At 33.9% G+C, this 15,571-nt stretch overlaps 1 pseudogene; it reads left to right on the forward strand.

The window, feature by feature from the left end:
• Window positions 1-14,115: 14,115 nt before the first annotated feature.
• LOC131015583 (uncharacterized) lies at window positions 14,116-15,095 on the forward strand (annotated as a pseudogene).
• Window positions 15,096-15,571: the final 476 nt, after the last annotated feature.

Genomic DNA, 15,571 nt, shown 5'->3' on the forward strand with positions numbered 1-15,571 from the left:
ATTTAATTAGTGAATTATGGATTTTACCTAGTGTTGGATTGTGAGAGTTGAGAATGAAAGCTGAATTGCCGAGAACAAAGAGAGATTGTTGTAGTATTCAAGTAAAGAGAACGTAGTTTACATAAGAGAGTGCATGGGGTATTTATAGATTACACGCTAGGGGTAAAATAGTAACTTCAATTCTAAAAGCATGATCCCCGTATGTTCAAGGCATAATGGTAAATTTGCCGGTAGGCGGACGATTCCTCTGCTCTGGCGCGTGGGCAAATCATTTCTCTGCTCTTTAGTGATTTCTCTGGCGAGAGTCATTCCTCTGGTGAGGGTCATTTCTCTGGCGAGAGCCATTTCTCTTGCGAGACCCGTTTCTCTGGTTCTAATGATTCCTCTGGCGAATCGATTTCTCAGCTCCGCATATATTACTCCTCATCAAGTAAGAAGTTCTTTTGTGGACGTCCCAAAAAAGAAAGATATGGAGTTCTTTCGTGGACGGAGAGAGTAAAATTTATTAATTTAGATTATATGTAAGTTAATATTATTATTATTATTATATATATATATATATATATACACACACACACACATACATTTATTATTAATTATATTTATTAAGATTAATGAATCTTTATATGGAATGTAATAGTTAATTAATTAATAAATGATGAAGATTATATATGGTAAATTATTGAAATGGAACAATTCTAAGCATGCCACATAGATTAAGGCTTAATCCTATTATAAAGAAGATATACACACATACACATTTATTATTAACTATATTTATTAAGATTAATGAATCTTTATATGGAATATAATAGTTAATTAATTAATAAATGATGAAGATTAATGAATCTTTATATGAATTTATGTAAAACGCGTATTAATTCACTGTATAAAGGTATAAATTGTGAAAAATAAATTTTTGCTACCTTTGGGATTCGAACTCAGGACCATAAATCCATCAAACAAGGTTACGAATCAACTGTTGGGCTGAAAATGATTCTTATTTTATATTTTAAGAAGTGTACTTATTTTAGGAGTAAAAATTTAAAATGTCAACTTCCTTATCTTTTTTTGTAAAAATGTTCTCTCTTATTATACAAAACATTTTATGCCCTATTCTTTAAATACCCTTTGATTTGATGAGTTTGTTTGGTTTTTTATGAAAGTCTTACACATTTGACCGATTTGACAGCCATTGGTCATAAAAGTCAACGATTTGACAGCTATCAGTCAAGAGTACATATGACCGGTGGGTGGCTAGATCATGTGTCCGGCCGGTGAAAACATGTGTTCGGCCGGTAAAATCATGTGTCCGGCCGGCCGGACACATGATCTAGCCACCCATGACCCACCGGTCATATGTACTCTTGACTGATAGCTGTCAAATCGTTGACTTTTATGACTGATGGCTGTCAAATCGGTCAAATGTGTAAGACTTTCACAAAAAACCAAGCAAACTCATCAACATCAAAGGGTAAATTAGGCACTTCACATAATTAGGGCATAGAATGCTTTGTATGATAAGAGATGACATTTTTACAAAAAAAACTTAAGAAAGTAGACATTTTTGCCTATTAACACTTATTAAAATAAGAACGCTTCTTAAAATATAAATTATGAACCATTTTTAGCCCTTAGATCATCAAGATCTACGGTTGATTCATCACCTTGTTGGATAAATTCATGGTCCTGAGTTCGAATCCCAAAGGTAGCAAAAAATTATTTTTCGCAATTCATGCCTTTATATAGTTTATTCATGTGTGTTATACATAAAATTCATGCATTTTTTGTGGTTCGTAATTCTTAAAATAATGGTGGTTTATTGAATAACCGCCCCCTATATATATATATATATATATATATACACACATGTATATACGTATAGGGGAGGGCTAAGATAAGTACGGTTCTTAAGATATAAAATAAGAATCATTTTCATCCCTTAGATCATCAAGATCTACAGTTGATTTATCATCATGTTGGATGAATTGATGGTCTTGGGTTCGAATCCCAAAGGTAGCAAAGATTTATTTTTCGCAATTCATACCTTTATACAACGAATTCATACGTGTTCTACATAAAATTCATTCATTTTTCCTAATTCTTATTTCTTATTTTAAGAGGTATTCTCACGGTAGCCATCCCCTATACGTATATAATAGGAACTATGTTAAAAAGTAAATAATATTAGTATTATTTACATATAGATGTATATTCATAAAATATATATGTACATATATATATATATATAGTATATTGTGAGATGAAAAGAAAATAAAAAATATTTAATGTTAAATTTTGATATTATTATACTAAATTAATTATAAAGTCATGGTATAATTACAATTAAATTGAAAATTGGTGTATTTTCTGGTCAAGCTACAAAGTCATGTTATAATTGCTAATGAGATGCGAGCTTAGTAAGTCGTGTTTCCATGCTCGTAACTCAATTAGTCAATTAGATTTCGAACTACTAAAATAACTAAAATAAGTCGTGTTTTTATCCAATATAATAACTAAAACAAGTCTAATAAGTAATAATTAGCCAATTAGAATTTTTATATAATCATTTAATTATATTTCCCTATTCTGCTAGTCTTAGACTCTTAGTCTACTAATCATTAGTAAAATAGATTCTTTTCTAATTCAGCATCTTACGAACGTGATTAAGCTTTCAAACATTTTAGTGGTCCTTTTACTTTATTTCGACTTGAAAGGGAGAAATATTTTTATATGATTATTTTGGTGGTTGTTATTTGTTTCATCGAATTTGTCATCGATTTTTTTCTTTAAATTTGATTTAATTTATTAATTTTTGGAAGAATATATATATATATATATATATATATATATATATTTATTAATTAATTTATCAATTGTTTGACCCGTTTTGGCCTGATCCGCTCGGCGGCCCATATAGGGCTCGGATAGGCTTCATTTTTCGAGGCCTGCTGAAATTTTGGGCCGGGTCGGGCCGGTCCAAAAAATTGCCTAGGCCCGTTGGGTTCATATTGTGATTTTTGAGAAATTAATGTATTTTCATTCCCGTATCGTATTCGTATTGGTGCTTGTTAGGAGAAGCTACATTGAATTCCAAAAGGACATTATAAGGAGAAACTGATAAAATAAATCTCTATCTGAAACATCATATTTTGTTCCCTAAGAAAGGAAGCAAGTATCCAATCACATACTCAGATATGACAAGAAAGTACAATGTTAATTGTATTTATTTATGAATTAATGCAAAAAAAAAAAAAAACAGAAATATGCACCAACAAACAACATCGTCTCTCATTCAAAACAGAGATAAGCCGGAAAAACAGAACGATAAAGAGACCCAATAAGCACAGGCGGTACATGATTGGTCAACTGACCACAATGATCAAACATCACCTAGATCTCATGCATATTGTGGATATGCTGTTGCAAGTAACGGTTTACTCTACTTCGTAGCCTGGATGAAATCTTCACACTAACTCCAAGCCAACCCCGAACCTTATATACTACATCAAGGGCAGGAAGAGTATCACTAGATCTAAAGCCAAAGCTATGGTGATGCAAATTCAATCCTTTATAGCACTCAATCGCTAACTCAAAATATCTGCGACCACTCAATCCACTATAAGCCCCGTGCTTATCCCATTCGTGTTGCCAAAATGAGTCGTTGCTCTGCATGCCCCTGTTATGGTCCTCATCCAGATCTGGCCAGTATGCATTCATATCTAAAATCGCTAATGAGATGCGAGCTTAGTAAGTCGTGTTTCCATGCTCGTAACTCAATTAGTCAATTAGATTTCGAACTACTAAAATAATTACTAAAATAACTAAAATAAGTCTAATAACTAAAATAAGTCGTGTTTTTTTCCAATATAATAACTAAAACAAGTCTAATAAGTAATAATTATCAATTAGGATTTTTAAATAATCATTTAATTATATTTCCCTATTCTGCTAGTCTTAGACTCTTAGTCTACTAATCATTATTAAAATATATTTTTTTCTAATTCAGCATCTTACGAACGTGATTAAGCTTTCAAACATTTTGGCGGTCCTTTAACTTTATTTCGACTTGAAAGCGAGTAATATTTTTATATGATTATTTTGGTGGTTGTTATTTGTTTCATCGAATTTCTCTTCGATTTTTTTTCTTTAAATTTATTTAATTTATTGATTTTTGGAAGAAAAAAAATATAAATATATTTATTAATTTATCAATTGTTTGACCCGTTTTGGCCTGATCCGCTCGGCGGCCCGTATAGGGCTGGGATAGGCTTCATTTTTCGAGGCCTGCTGAAATTTTAGGCCGGGTTGGGAATTGGTGCCTCCAAAATCCGTTTTTCAATTGTTCACAACTATGTGGTATTTATAGGCATGAATTAGGGCTACAAAGGGCTCGGCCCAAAAGGAGTGGGCTGGAATTAGGGCTCATTCTGACAGAGATTGCATCCAGATCTGGAGGCTGATTCTTTCCTTATCCAAACCTCAAGGGATAAGGTTTTTGGATTTCTTTCATTATCTACATCCTCTGCACTCTTCTTCTCTGGCTGAATGTCCCATCTTGATCCAGCCTAAACTTCTTCTCTGGGCGCATCCTCGGAATGATACCTCCACTTATCTGCATCATCTTTTCCACTATTCTTGTGGCTTTGGCTGTGTAGCCTAGTTCGAAGTCTATGCTTCGGTGACCCATTCTTCTTATCTCTGAAATAGCAATAACATCAGCTGTGGTTATCAATTTGGCAGTTATGTTTGGTCCTAGATTATTTAGGACTCCTAGAAAAATTCTAGCTTGGTTAACACTGTTGACCCAATATGGGATCTCAATGTCTAGTTGCACAAGTCTAGCAGCATCAGCCAAGATTTGGATTAAATTTCCACCCTGTTGCTGTTCCTACCGACGTACCAAGTTGGCTCTTTCAGCCTGCCGGGAGCCTAACTGTCCTTGGACGTAGAGGAGCCGCTCGGCGAAATTTCTAGCCTCATTCCATCTCCCCTAATTGATTATGAAACACATATTTACTAATTGATTATGAAACACAGATTTACTAAATAGATTTAAATGAGAACTTATGCTTGGTCAAGTTGATAACAAATTCACACACCATTAAGTCCTCTCTCTTTCTGGATCAATTCAGACCAAGAAAAATATCAAAGCAAATATTGTTTCATCACTATCTATTTCAGAAAATACTGAAGAAAACTCAGAGAAATGAAAGTTTATTCACAACTGTCGAAATGCACACAATTGAGTCTAACTTTTCTAATCACCTACCATAACACAATTCAGTCGAACTTTTAACACTACTACTAAACAAAAGATCCTTAAGGACTTAATGTGCACATTAAGGACTAAGTGTATTTGAAAGTGCACATTAAAGACTTGACTATAAACAATTAAACTGAAACTCACCACCATTTTGAAGTCGGCTAGAGAGAGATAGCAGGGCGAGAGCTGCACATTAAGTCCTTAAAGTTAGACTACTGCGAGAGTAAATTCAAACTCATATTTCAGATACTTGAACTGCACTCTGAAATATGAGTTTGAATTTTGGCGGTCCTTTAACTTTATTTCGACTTGAAAGCGAGTAATATTTTTATATGATTATTTTGGTGGTTGTTATTTGTTTCATCGAATTTGTCTTCGATTTTTTTTCTTTAAATTTGATTTAATTTATTAATTTTTGGAAGAAAAAAAATATATATATTTATTAATTTATCAATTGTTTGACCCATTTTGGCCTGATCCACTTGGCCGCCCGTATAGGGCTGGGATACGCTTCATTTTTCGAGGCCTGCTGAAATTTTGGGTCGGGTCGGGTCGGGCCGGCCCAAAAAATTACCTAGGCCCGCTGGGTTCGTATTGTGATTTTTGAGAAATTAATGTATATTCATTCCCGTATCGTATTCGTATTGGTGCTTGTTAGGAGAAGGTACATTGAATTCCAAAACGACATTATAAGGAGAAACTCAAAAAATAAATCTCTATCTGAAAAATCATATTTTGTTCCCAAAGAAAGGAAGCAAGTATGCAATCAGATACTCAGATATGACAGGAAAGTACAATGTTAATTGTATTTATTTATGAATTAATGCAAAAAAAAAAAAAACAGAAATATGCACCAACAAACAACATCGTCTCTCACAAACAACATCGTCTCTCATTCAAAACAGAGGTAAGCCGAAAAAATAGAACGATAAAGAGACCCAATAAGCACAGGCGGTACATGATTGATCAACTGACCACGATGATCAAACATCACCTAGATGTCATGCATATTGTGGATATGCGGTTGCAAGTAACGGTTTGCTCTATTTCGTAGCCTGGATTAAATCTTCACACTAACTCCAAGCTAACCCCGAACCTTATATACTACATCAAGGGCAGGAAGAGTATCACTAGATCTAAAGCCAAAGCTATGGTGATGCAAATTCAATCCTTTATAGCACTCAATCGGTAACTCAAAATATCTGCGACCGCTCAATCCACTATAAGCCCCGTGCTTATCCCATTCGTGTTGCCAAAATGAGTCGTTGCTCTGCATGCCCCTGTAATGGTCCTCCTCCAGATCTGCCAGTATGCATTCATATCTAAAATCGCTAATGAGATGCGAGCTTAGTAAGTAGTGTTTCCATGCTCGTAACTCAATTAGTCAATTAGATTTTGAACTACTAAATACTTTGTAATTAAAATCAAAATCAAAAAATCATGTAATCCAGATTATACACAATATATTGAAACACATTATGATCGTATCAAATTCAAGTTGAGCTGAAATAATCAGATGTTACCGGAGGCATTTTTCTCTCTCTTCACAACACAGAACTCGCTGGTGTTCGTTAGAAGTAGTGCGCGGGAATATGAGGTGAACTTAGTGTATATATATATATATATATATAAACGCAAAAAGCGCAAAAACGTGCCCCTTTGTTTTATCTTTATGTTTTTTTGTTTTCTAATTTTATTTCTTTCTTTTTTTTACATTTTTTTCCTTTTCTGTTTATATATATATCTATCAACTAATACATTGTAATTAGTTGAAACCCACCTAATTTTTGATTAGGTGGAATCCACCTATTTCAAGAATAACCATATCATAGTATATTCATAGTTTAACATATAACTAAAGTATTTATAATTGTAGTATTTTGTAGAACCGACGAGCCCTATATATTTGAGTTTTAAATTATTTAAGGCTATTATTTTAAGGCGGTTTGCAATAGGCCACTATTTTTCGGACTTGCAAAAATAGGCCAATTATTTTAGTTTTTTGTATTTTTAAACCACATTTGTGCTCGATTCAGCATTTATAGGCCACTTTTCGGGGTCAAAATGTGGCCCAAAGTAGCTTGATTGGGTACATATGTGGCCTAAGAATACAAAAAATTAAAATAATTGACCTATTTTTGCAAGTTCGAGAAATAGTGGCCTATTTTTGCAAATCGCCCTAAGATAATGGCCTTAAATAATTTTGAACTCTATATATTTATAGAAAAGTTATCCAAAAATTCATTATTTTAGTAATTTAAAAAACTTGTTATTTTATTAAGTTGTAATTATTTAAAAGATATTTAATGCATATCCACTAAACTATAAATCTTGAAATTAAACAAGCCCATATTAAACAAAAAATATTTGCAAAGGGTGGTGAGGGGTGGAATCTGAGAAAGCGTGTGATGGCCACATTTAATTGGAAAGCAAAAGCCCAACTATAATGAAAGCAATTTATATAAAAGAGCACATTAAGTCCTTAAAGTTAGACTACTGCGAGAGTAAATTCAAACTCATATTTCAGATACTTGAACTGCACTCTGAAATATGAGTTTGAATTTTGTCGGTCCTTTAACTTTATTTCGACTTGAAAGCGAGTAATATTTTTATATGATTATTTTGGTGGTTGTTATTTGTTTCATCGAATTTGTCTTCGATTTTTTTCTTTAAATTTGATTTAATTTATTAATTTTTAGAAGAAAAAAATATATATATATTTATTAATTTATCAATTGTTTGACCCATTTTGGCCTGATCCGCTCGGCGGCCCGTATAGGGCTGGGATAGGCTTCATTTTTCGAGGCCTGCTGAAATTTTGGGTCGGGTCGGGTCGGGCCGGCCCAAAAAATTACCTAGGCCCGCTGGGTTCGTATTGTGATTTTTGAGAAATTAATGTATTTTCATTCCCGTATCGTATTCGTATTGGTGCTTGTTAGGAGAAGCTACATTGAATTCCAAAATGACATTATAAGGAGAAACTCAAAAAATAAATCTCTATCTGAAAAATCATATTTTGTTCCCAAAGAAAGGAAGCAAGTATGCAATCAGATACTCAGATATGAGATGAAAGTACAATGTTAATTGTATTTATTTATGAATTAATGCAAAAAAAAAAAAAAACAGAAATATGCACCAACAAACAACATCGTCTCTCACAAACAACATCGTCTCTCATTCAAATTCAAAACAGAGGTAAGCCGGAAAAACAGAACGATAAAGAGACCCAATAAGCACAGGCGGTACATGATTGGTCAACTGACCACAATGATCAAACATCACCTAGATCTCATGCATATTGTGGATATGCGGTTGCAAGTAACGGTTTGCTCTATTTCGTAGCCTGGATTAAATCTTCACACTAACTCCAAGCTAACCCCGAACCTTATATACTACATCAAGGGCAGGAAGAGTATCACTAGATCTAAAGCCAAAGCTATGGTGATGCAAATTCAATCCTTTATAGCACTCAATCGGTAACTCAAAATATCTGCGACCGCTCAATCCACTATAAGCCCCGTGCTTATCCCATTCGTGTTGCCAAAATGAGTCGTTGCTCTGCATGCCCCTGTAATGGTCCTCATCCAGATCTGCCAGTATGCATTCATATCTAAAATTGCTAATGAGATGCGAGCTTAGTAAGTAGTGTTTCCATGCTCGTAACTCAATTAGTCAATTAGATTTTGAACTACTAAATACTTTGTAATTAAAATCAAAATCAAAAAATCGTGTAATCCAGATTATACACAATATATTGAAACACATTATGATCGTATCAAATTCAAGTTGAGCTGAAATAATCAGATGTTACCGGAGGCATTTTTCTCTCTCTTCACAACACAGAACTCGCTGGTGTTCGTTAGAAGTAGTGCGCGGGAATATGAGGTGAACTTAGTGTATATATATATATATATATAAACGCAAAAAGCGCAAAAACGTGCCCCTTTGTTTTATCTTTTTGTTTTTTTGTTTTCTAATTTTATTTCTTTCTTTTTTTTACATTTTTTTCCTTTTTCTGTTTATATATATATCTATCAACTAATACATTGTAATTAGTTGAAACCCATCCTAATTTTTTATTAGGTGGAATCCACCTATTTCAAGAATAACCATATCATAGTATATTCATAGTTTAACATATAACTAAAGTATTTATAATTGTAGTATTTTGTAGAACCGACGAGCCCTATATATTTGAGTTTTAAATTATTTAAGGCTATTATTTTAAGGCGGTTTGCAATAGGCCACTATTTTTCGGACTTGCAAAAATAGGCTAATTATTTTAGTTTTTTGTATTTTTAGACCACATTTGTGCTCGATTCAGCATTTATAGGCCACTTTTCGGGGTCAAAATGTGGCCCAAAGTAGCTTGATTGGGTACATATGTGGCCTAAGAATACAAAAAATTAAAATAATTGGCCTATTTTTGCATGTTCGAGAAATAGTGGCCTATTTTTGCAAATCGCCCTAAGATAATGGCCTTAAATAATTTTGAACTCTATATATTTATATTTATAGAAAAGTTATCCAAAAATTCATTATTTTAGTAATTTAAAAAACTTGTTATTTTATTAAGTTGTAATTATTTAAAAGATATTTACTGTATATCCACTAAACTATAAATCTTGAAATTAAACAAGCCCATATTAAACAAAAAATATTTGCAAAGGGTGGTGAGTGGTGGAATTTGAGAAAGCCTGTGATGGCCACATTTAATTGGAAAGCAAAAGCCGAACTATAATGAAAGCAATTTATATAAAAGAGCCCTTTTTCAGGATATTCGGTTTATATTATCGTCAAAACTGGGCCATGCTATCTAATAATGAATATAAATGTGTTGTCGGCTGCGGTCGTTTTGGTTTAGGCCTTCACCAAACAATTTATTTTTATTTTCACAATATATTATTAAATTATTGTACTTTATGTGAATTTATACGTATAAAAGTTTATATTATCAAATCGAATAATGAAAATATTATTTCTTTAAAATCTTAAATTCATAAATTGAAAATACAGCATCTATCATGAATTTTTATTGGAACATGTCTCTATTTATGAGGTATAAACAATTGGTAGTTCTTTTTATTAAAAAAAAAAACAAAAAAACTAATTATTGAAGATAAATTATTTAAACCGGGCAGTAAATAAACCCATGTATCCCAACCGTGGTTTATCCAAACTTGTTTTTGTCAATGAAACTTCAAGAGGCTCTCGATTAAATTGATGAGTACAAATTAATTAATGTTAAATAGTCAAATATATCATAATTTATCACCCCATTTCAATAACCCAGTCCCAGACCAGACTACAAACTAACTATACAAATCTATTAAGATTAATTCAAAAAACATCGGCCTCAAAATCATGATAGAGTTGAAAAAAAACAATTAAATTGATATTATTTGAATATTTAGCCTTGAACTAAACAGAACAAAAGCCTTGAATAAATAATCCCCCACTGAATTACTCATAATCTACGGAAAATTAGACAGATTTTACATCCGACGTCGATAATTTTTAAATGGTGACCACCAATCAACATCGAATAACCCGATTTGATTTGATTTTATTTTTGATTTTGATTCCATGTATTGTGTATATACATTGCTGAATAATAAAGTTTATAAATATATGAGTGCTGCCTACGTGAAAGATACGACTCACACAAAGATATAAAAAGATCAAATTCCATTCGTATAAGTTTTATCAATGGCTAAATTACGCTTTTATAAGTCTACAAGAGAGAGAAGCTACACTAATAATATTATAATTACTACATATATGTGTGTGTAAGTGAGAGATAGTGAGTTTCATTTCTTGTATGACTCGTGAAAGATACTCTCTCTATTTGAATAAATTAAATTAAACTAAATTACGAATAAATAAAAATTACAATTTATTCGATATCGATCATATTTGAATTAATAAAACTTTAGTGCCTCGTTTAACCGAGCATATAATATTCATGAATGGCGGTAAATTTAAGCATTTACTAGCGGCACAAAAATATTGTTGCATTGAAGTTATCAACGCCCATATCTAATCTGTATAATTGTATAGTGTGTATTTATATACAAGAAACAAATTCAAATAAATTCATAATTAGCTAAATGGACTTATCCAACCATGTCTTGTCCTTATTATGTAGCTCCACGTAATTATACACGGCACGATTTGTATGATCATCCTCCTCACTAAGAAAAAAGAAAGAAATGAAAAAGATATATATACATCGAGACAAATTAAATTATTAACACGTATATATGACCTATTTTTTTTATTATAAATAAATAAATTTTGATTTAATTTTCAACTGCTTGATCGAACTACCACTAACTTACATTTCACCAAAAGGTCCAAAACGTTACATCACCATCCCCCTCTCTTAACAAACTCACAATTTACTAATTAAAGTTACATTAATTTTCACAAAAAATCAAACCAAATGTAGAAAAGATGTGGTATTGGGTATATTCGGATATACGGTACATTTGAATTGATCCATACTCAGATCTTGACCCATATTCTAATTCAAATCCGCATCCTTGACTCAAATTGTGTAAATGACACTATTCGGTTATACCAATGTCATGTGCATAACTAAATAATGTCATTTATATGATTTGGGTTGGGATGAGGGTTTGAATTAGCACGCAGATCAGGATCTAGGTACGGGTCAACTCGAATGTACGGTACACCCGGAATGTATAAGAGATTTTGTGTTTAGAAAAATAGTCAAACTTATCGAAATGAACGATCTAATTATGCATGTATTCCAGTTTCATTAAACTTATCAGCATGAAATATCAAAAGAATGCATATTTTACTAGGACATGACTATTGAAAATGAATTTATTCATCAAAATAGCATTGAAAACATATTTGGTTAGTCGCCCTATAAGAAAATGTTACAAATCATCATTCAATCTTCAATTCCCAACTGCTGCAAACAATTACATATGCTTTTTTTTTTTTCCACAAGCTTTTGATCCAAATTGAAATTCAATCAATTCTATTCTACATTTAGCAATACCAATAACTTATGAGAAGTACATAAATGGCGCCTAACAATTTTAAAGTGGATAGAAAAAATATTAGAAATAGTGTATTGAACATGGTAGGCCATAGTGTTTTAGGTGCTATCTAACCCACCACCCCCTTTTAGATAACATCAACCTCCTCATCTCATTGTGGATAACATCAACTTGTTCAAGTCAATTTGCAATATTAATTAAACTCTATCTGCACAATAAAACTTAAATGAGGCTCATATTTAATATTATATTCGTAATTTTAAATTGTTGATGTTTGATTATATTTTATCGTAAATTTTGATATGTGGTTTTTTGTTATCGCAATAATCTTACAAAAATTAATAAATTTTATCGAATAAAACTTTTTATCCGAATTTTATTTGATTCGTTACTCTAATTCTGCACTCTCACTAGAAAACTAGAAAACAATTTAATGGAATATGTACACGAATTGCGAAGGGACTGATTCATGTTGGATTATTTTAAAACTATGATTTGAATTTGTCGAGATATTTTGCATGTCAACTTTGATTAGTCCAAATCTTATTTCCCTCTAAAAAATAATTAAATAAATACGACCTCATCAAAATATTGTTTACAATTATTTTAATGAGAACTTGCGATTCATGAAAGTTATATTGCACAAGTCTAGTTATATAAACGGATGGTGCAAGTAAGAGTTGGGTTGGACGACTACTTTGATATTTATACATTTTTGTTGTATGTTATTTATTTATTTTTTAATTTGGCCTTATATCCCACCCAAAGGTTGGAGAAAGCCACAAACTTCTCAACCCCCCAACCAATATATTAAATTCGAATTTTTTATTGCTTATATCAATGTAATGGAAGACTTTGTCTAATCTAATAATAACAAAATATAAATTTCCCGCGATAATGCTTAACTCGGGCTTTGTCAAAAAAGAAAAGAAAAATTTTCAATATGTGTCGCTTAAATAATATCATAGATGCATGATACACTTGAAACGGCACGACATTATTTAAAAGGTTAATATTGAATTATAGACTAACGTTTGATTATTTTTCTTTTCTCACTAAAGACCTAGTTTCCAAAACTAGAGTTTGCCCACTTTTCAAATCTAGTACCCAATATTTTGATTTCAAATTTAGACAATGCTTGATTATTAGTATAGTATTGGATAGTTGTGTTGGCTAAGAAAAACTTGCGTAAAATAAGCTAAATGACACTATTTTTACAATTTTTTAATTCAATAATTAGTTTTGCGCAAATTTTTTTAGTAGCTACTTACAAGCCATCTTACATCGAAAAATATGACTCATACCGGCAGTACATAAATTCGTGAATGAGACCAATTTATTGAATACAACTTTATCAAAATATCGTAAATGCGGTCTATTCGTAAGAGAATGGACTAACACTATGAGATAAATTAAAATAACTTCGAATTAGCACAATAAACAAAATTCACCATTTATTTAGGATTATCCAAAAAAAATAAATATAAAATGAATCCTTAAAACTTAAGTAGGTAAATAGTAGCTATTGTTTCTCGATTGGCGAGCCGCAAATGAACCCCACATTATAATACGTGGCGGCTAGGCCGCAACGCCTCAATGGATTTCGTTGCTCGAAACGACTCCAGCTGGAGTCGTTTAGCATATTTATGTCTGTTTGCAGCCGTTGGATGAGATTCCACACAGCAACATTTACTTAATGCTGGACCCCACCTCCAGGCCAAACTTTGCCCTTCTTTTCCCCCCACTGCCCCTCTCCTCGCGTCGAATTTACGAGATGTGCCATCGCCTTCCCCACCTATAAAAAACCCCTTTGACACCAGCTAGGTTTGCCAAACTGAAGAGCCTCAGGGCACTTTAGAAAAATATTACTAAAATATTCCCTCTTGCCTTCTCTCTCCTCTCTCTAGAGAAACAATCCCCTTCTTCAGAGATGGAAACAAGGAAAAAGCAAAAGAAAAAAATACCAGCGATGGCTACATCTTCTAGAAGGTCGAGCGGGCCGGTGTTGTCGGGGCAGCGCTCCGGCGCCCTTCGGAATTCCTCGTTCATGTCGTCGGAGTCTTCGTCTTTCATGTCGTCGTCGTTCGCTTCGTCCACAAGCTACTACTCATCATCGCCCGGAGCTGGTTTCTTCAACCAGCGCCGTGCGGCGTCTCCGACGCGCGTCAACCTCCACGGCCTATCCCCGCCGCCTCCGTCGCGGTCCGTTCGATTCACGATCGACAGATCTATATCTCCGAGGCGTTCGATCGCGGCGGCGCCGCGCAACCAGGTCGTGCAGAGGAGCGCCGGCGGCGGCAATATTCAGAAGAGGACGTGCTTGTGCTCGCCGACGAGTCATCCAGGTTCGTTTCGATGTGCTTTGCACAAAAACAGCTTCGGCTGGCGGCGGTGGGAATCAATCGATTTCCTACTCGCCGAACCGGTTGAACATGAGGAGATCTGCGATGACGAATTCTCTGGTGCGGATCGGTACCGTGGAGGGAGATCTGGTGAAGCGAGCTCTCGCGGCTTTGATCCGTCCGTCGTCGCACCAGCAGCGTCGCCGAGCTGACTTCCGACCTCGGCCGAGCCGTCTCTCGGTCATGTCCAACGCCGATGACCTCTGACGACGCGAGCCGAATTTGCAGGTTTGGCTAGTTTGAGATCTCAGCCGCGCCGCGAAAGCGTCCCGATCCGCGGCGATGTAGAAGGATGCGCGGCGACACCTGAGCAATTTTTGGAAACAGGGAAGCTGATGTTTGTGTTGGTTGTACATATGATTTCCAAACTGAAGGACATATTGGATTTAAACATAGAGCATTCTCCATCCAATTAAATGAATCTAATCGAATTTGATCGGCCATCACAAAACAATTGAGGAAGAAACTATAATTGAATCTAAATTCAAGGATCAAGTTGTGTGCGTGTTGATTTTCTGTTTGGGGCTGGTTGAGATGATTATCGACGTCATTCCATTCTCATTGCAGCGTCGCCATTCCGTTACGTGTATCGTGTCGTTTCCGTTCTATTATCCGTCAGCCGTCCGTTCCGTTTCGTCCGTCGATTCGTATAAGGTAATTTCCGTTTATTCGTTTCAATTTTTCATTTATTATTATTTGTTTTCATCTTTGTGTTGAGATCTGTAGAAGCGTTGCGTGCAACGGTGCAAGGATAGGAGACGGATTATTGTCAAAATCGAAGCTCGAAGCTGTGGACTCATTTTACCTTAGCTTGGAAAGCTCGAGAATTACTAAAAATAGACTTCTGCAGATGACTCGATCGTAAAAAA

This window comes from Salvia miltiorrhiza, chromosome 3 (assembly GCF_028751815.1).
Source record: "Salvia miltiorrhiza cultivar Shanhuang (shh) chromosome 3, IMPLAD_Smil_shh, whole genome shotgun sequence".
Taxonomy (NCBI): domain Eukaryota; kingdom Viridiplantae; phylum Streptophyta; class Magnoliopsida; order Lamiales; family Lamiaceae; genus Salvia; species Salvia miltiorrhiza.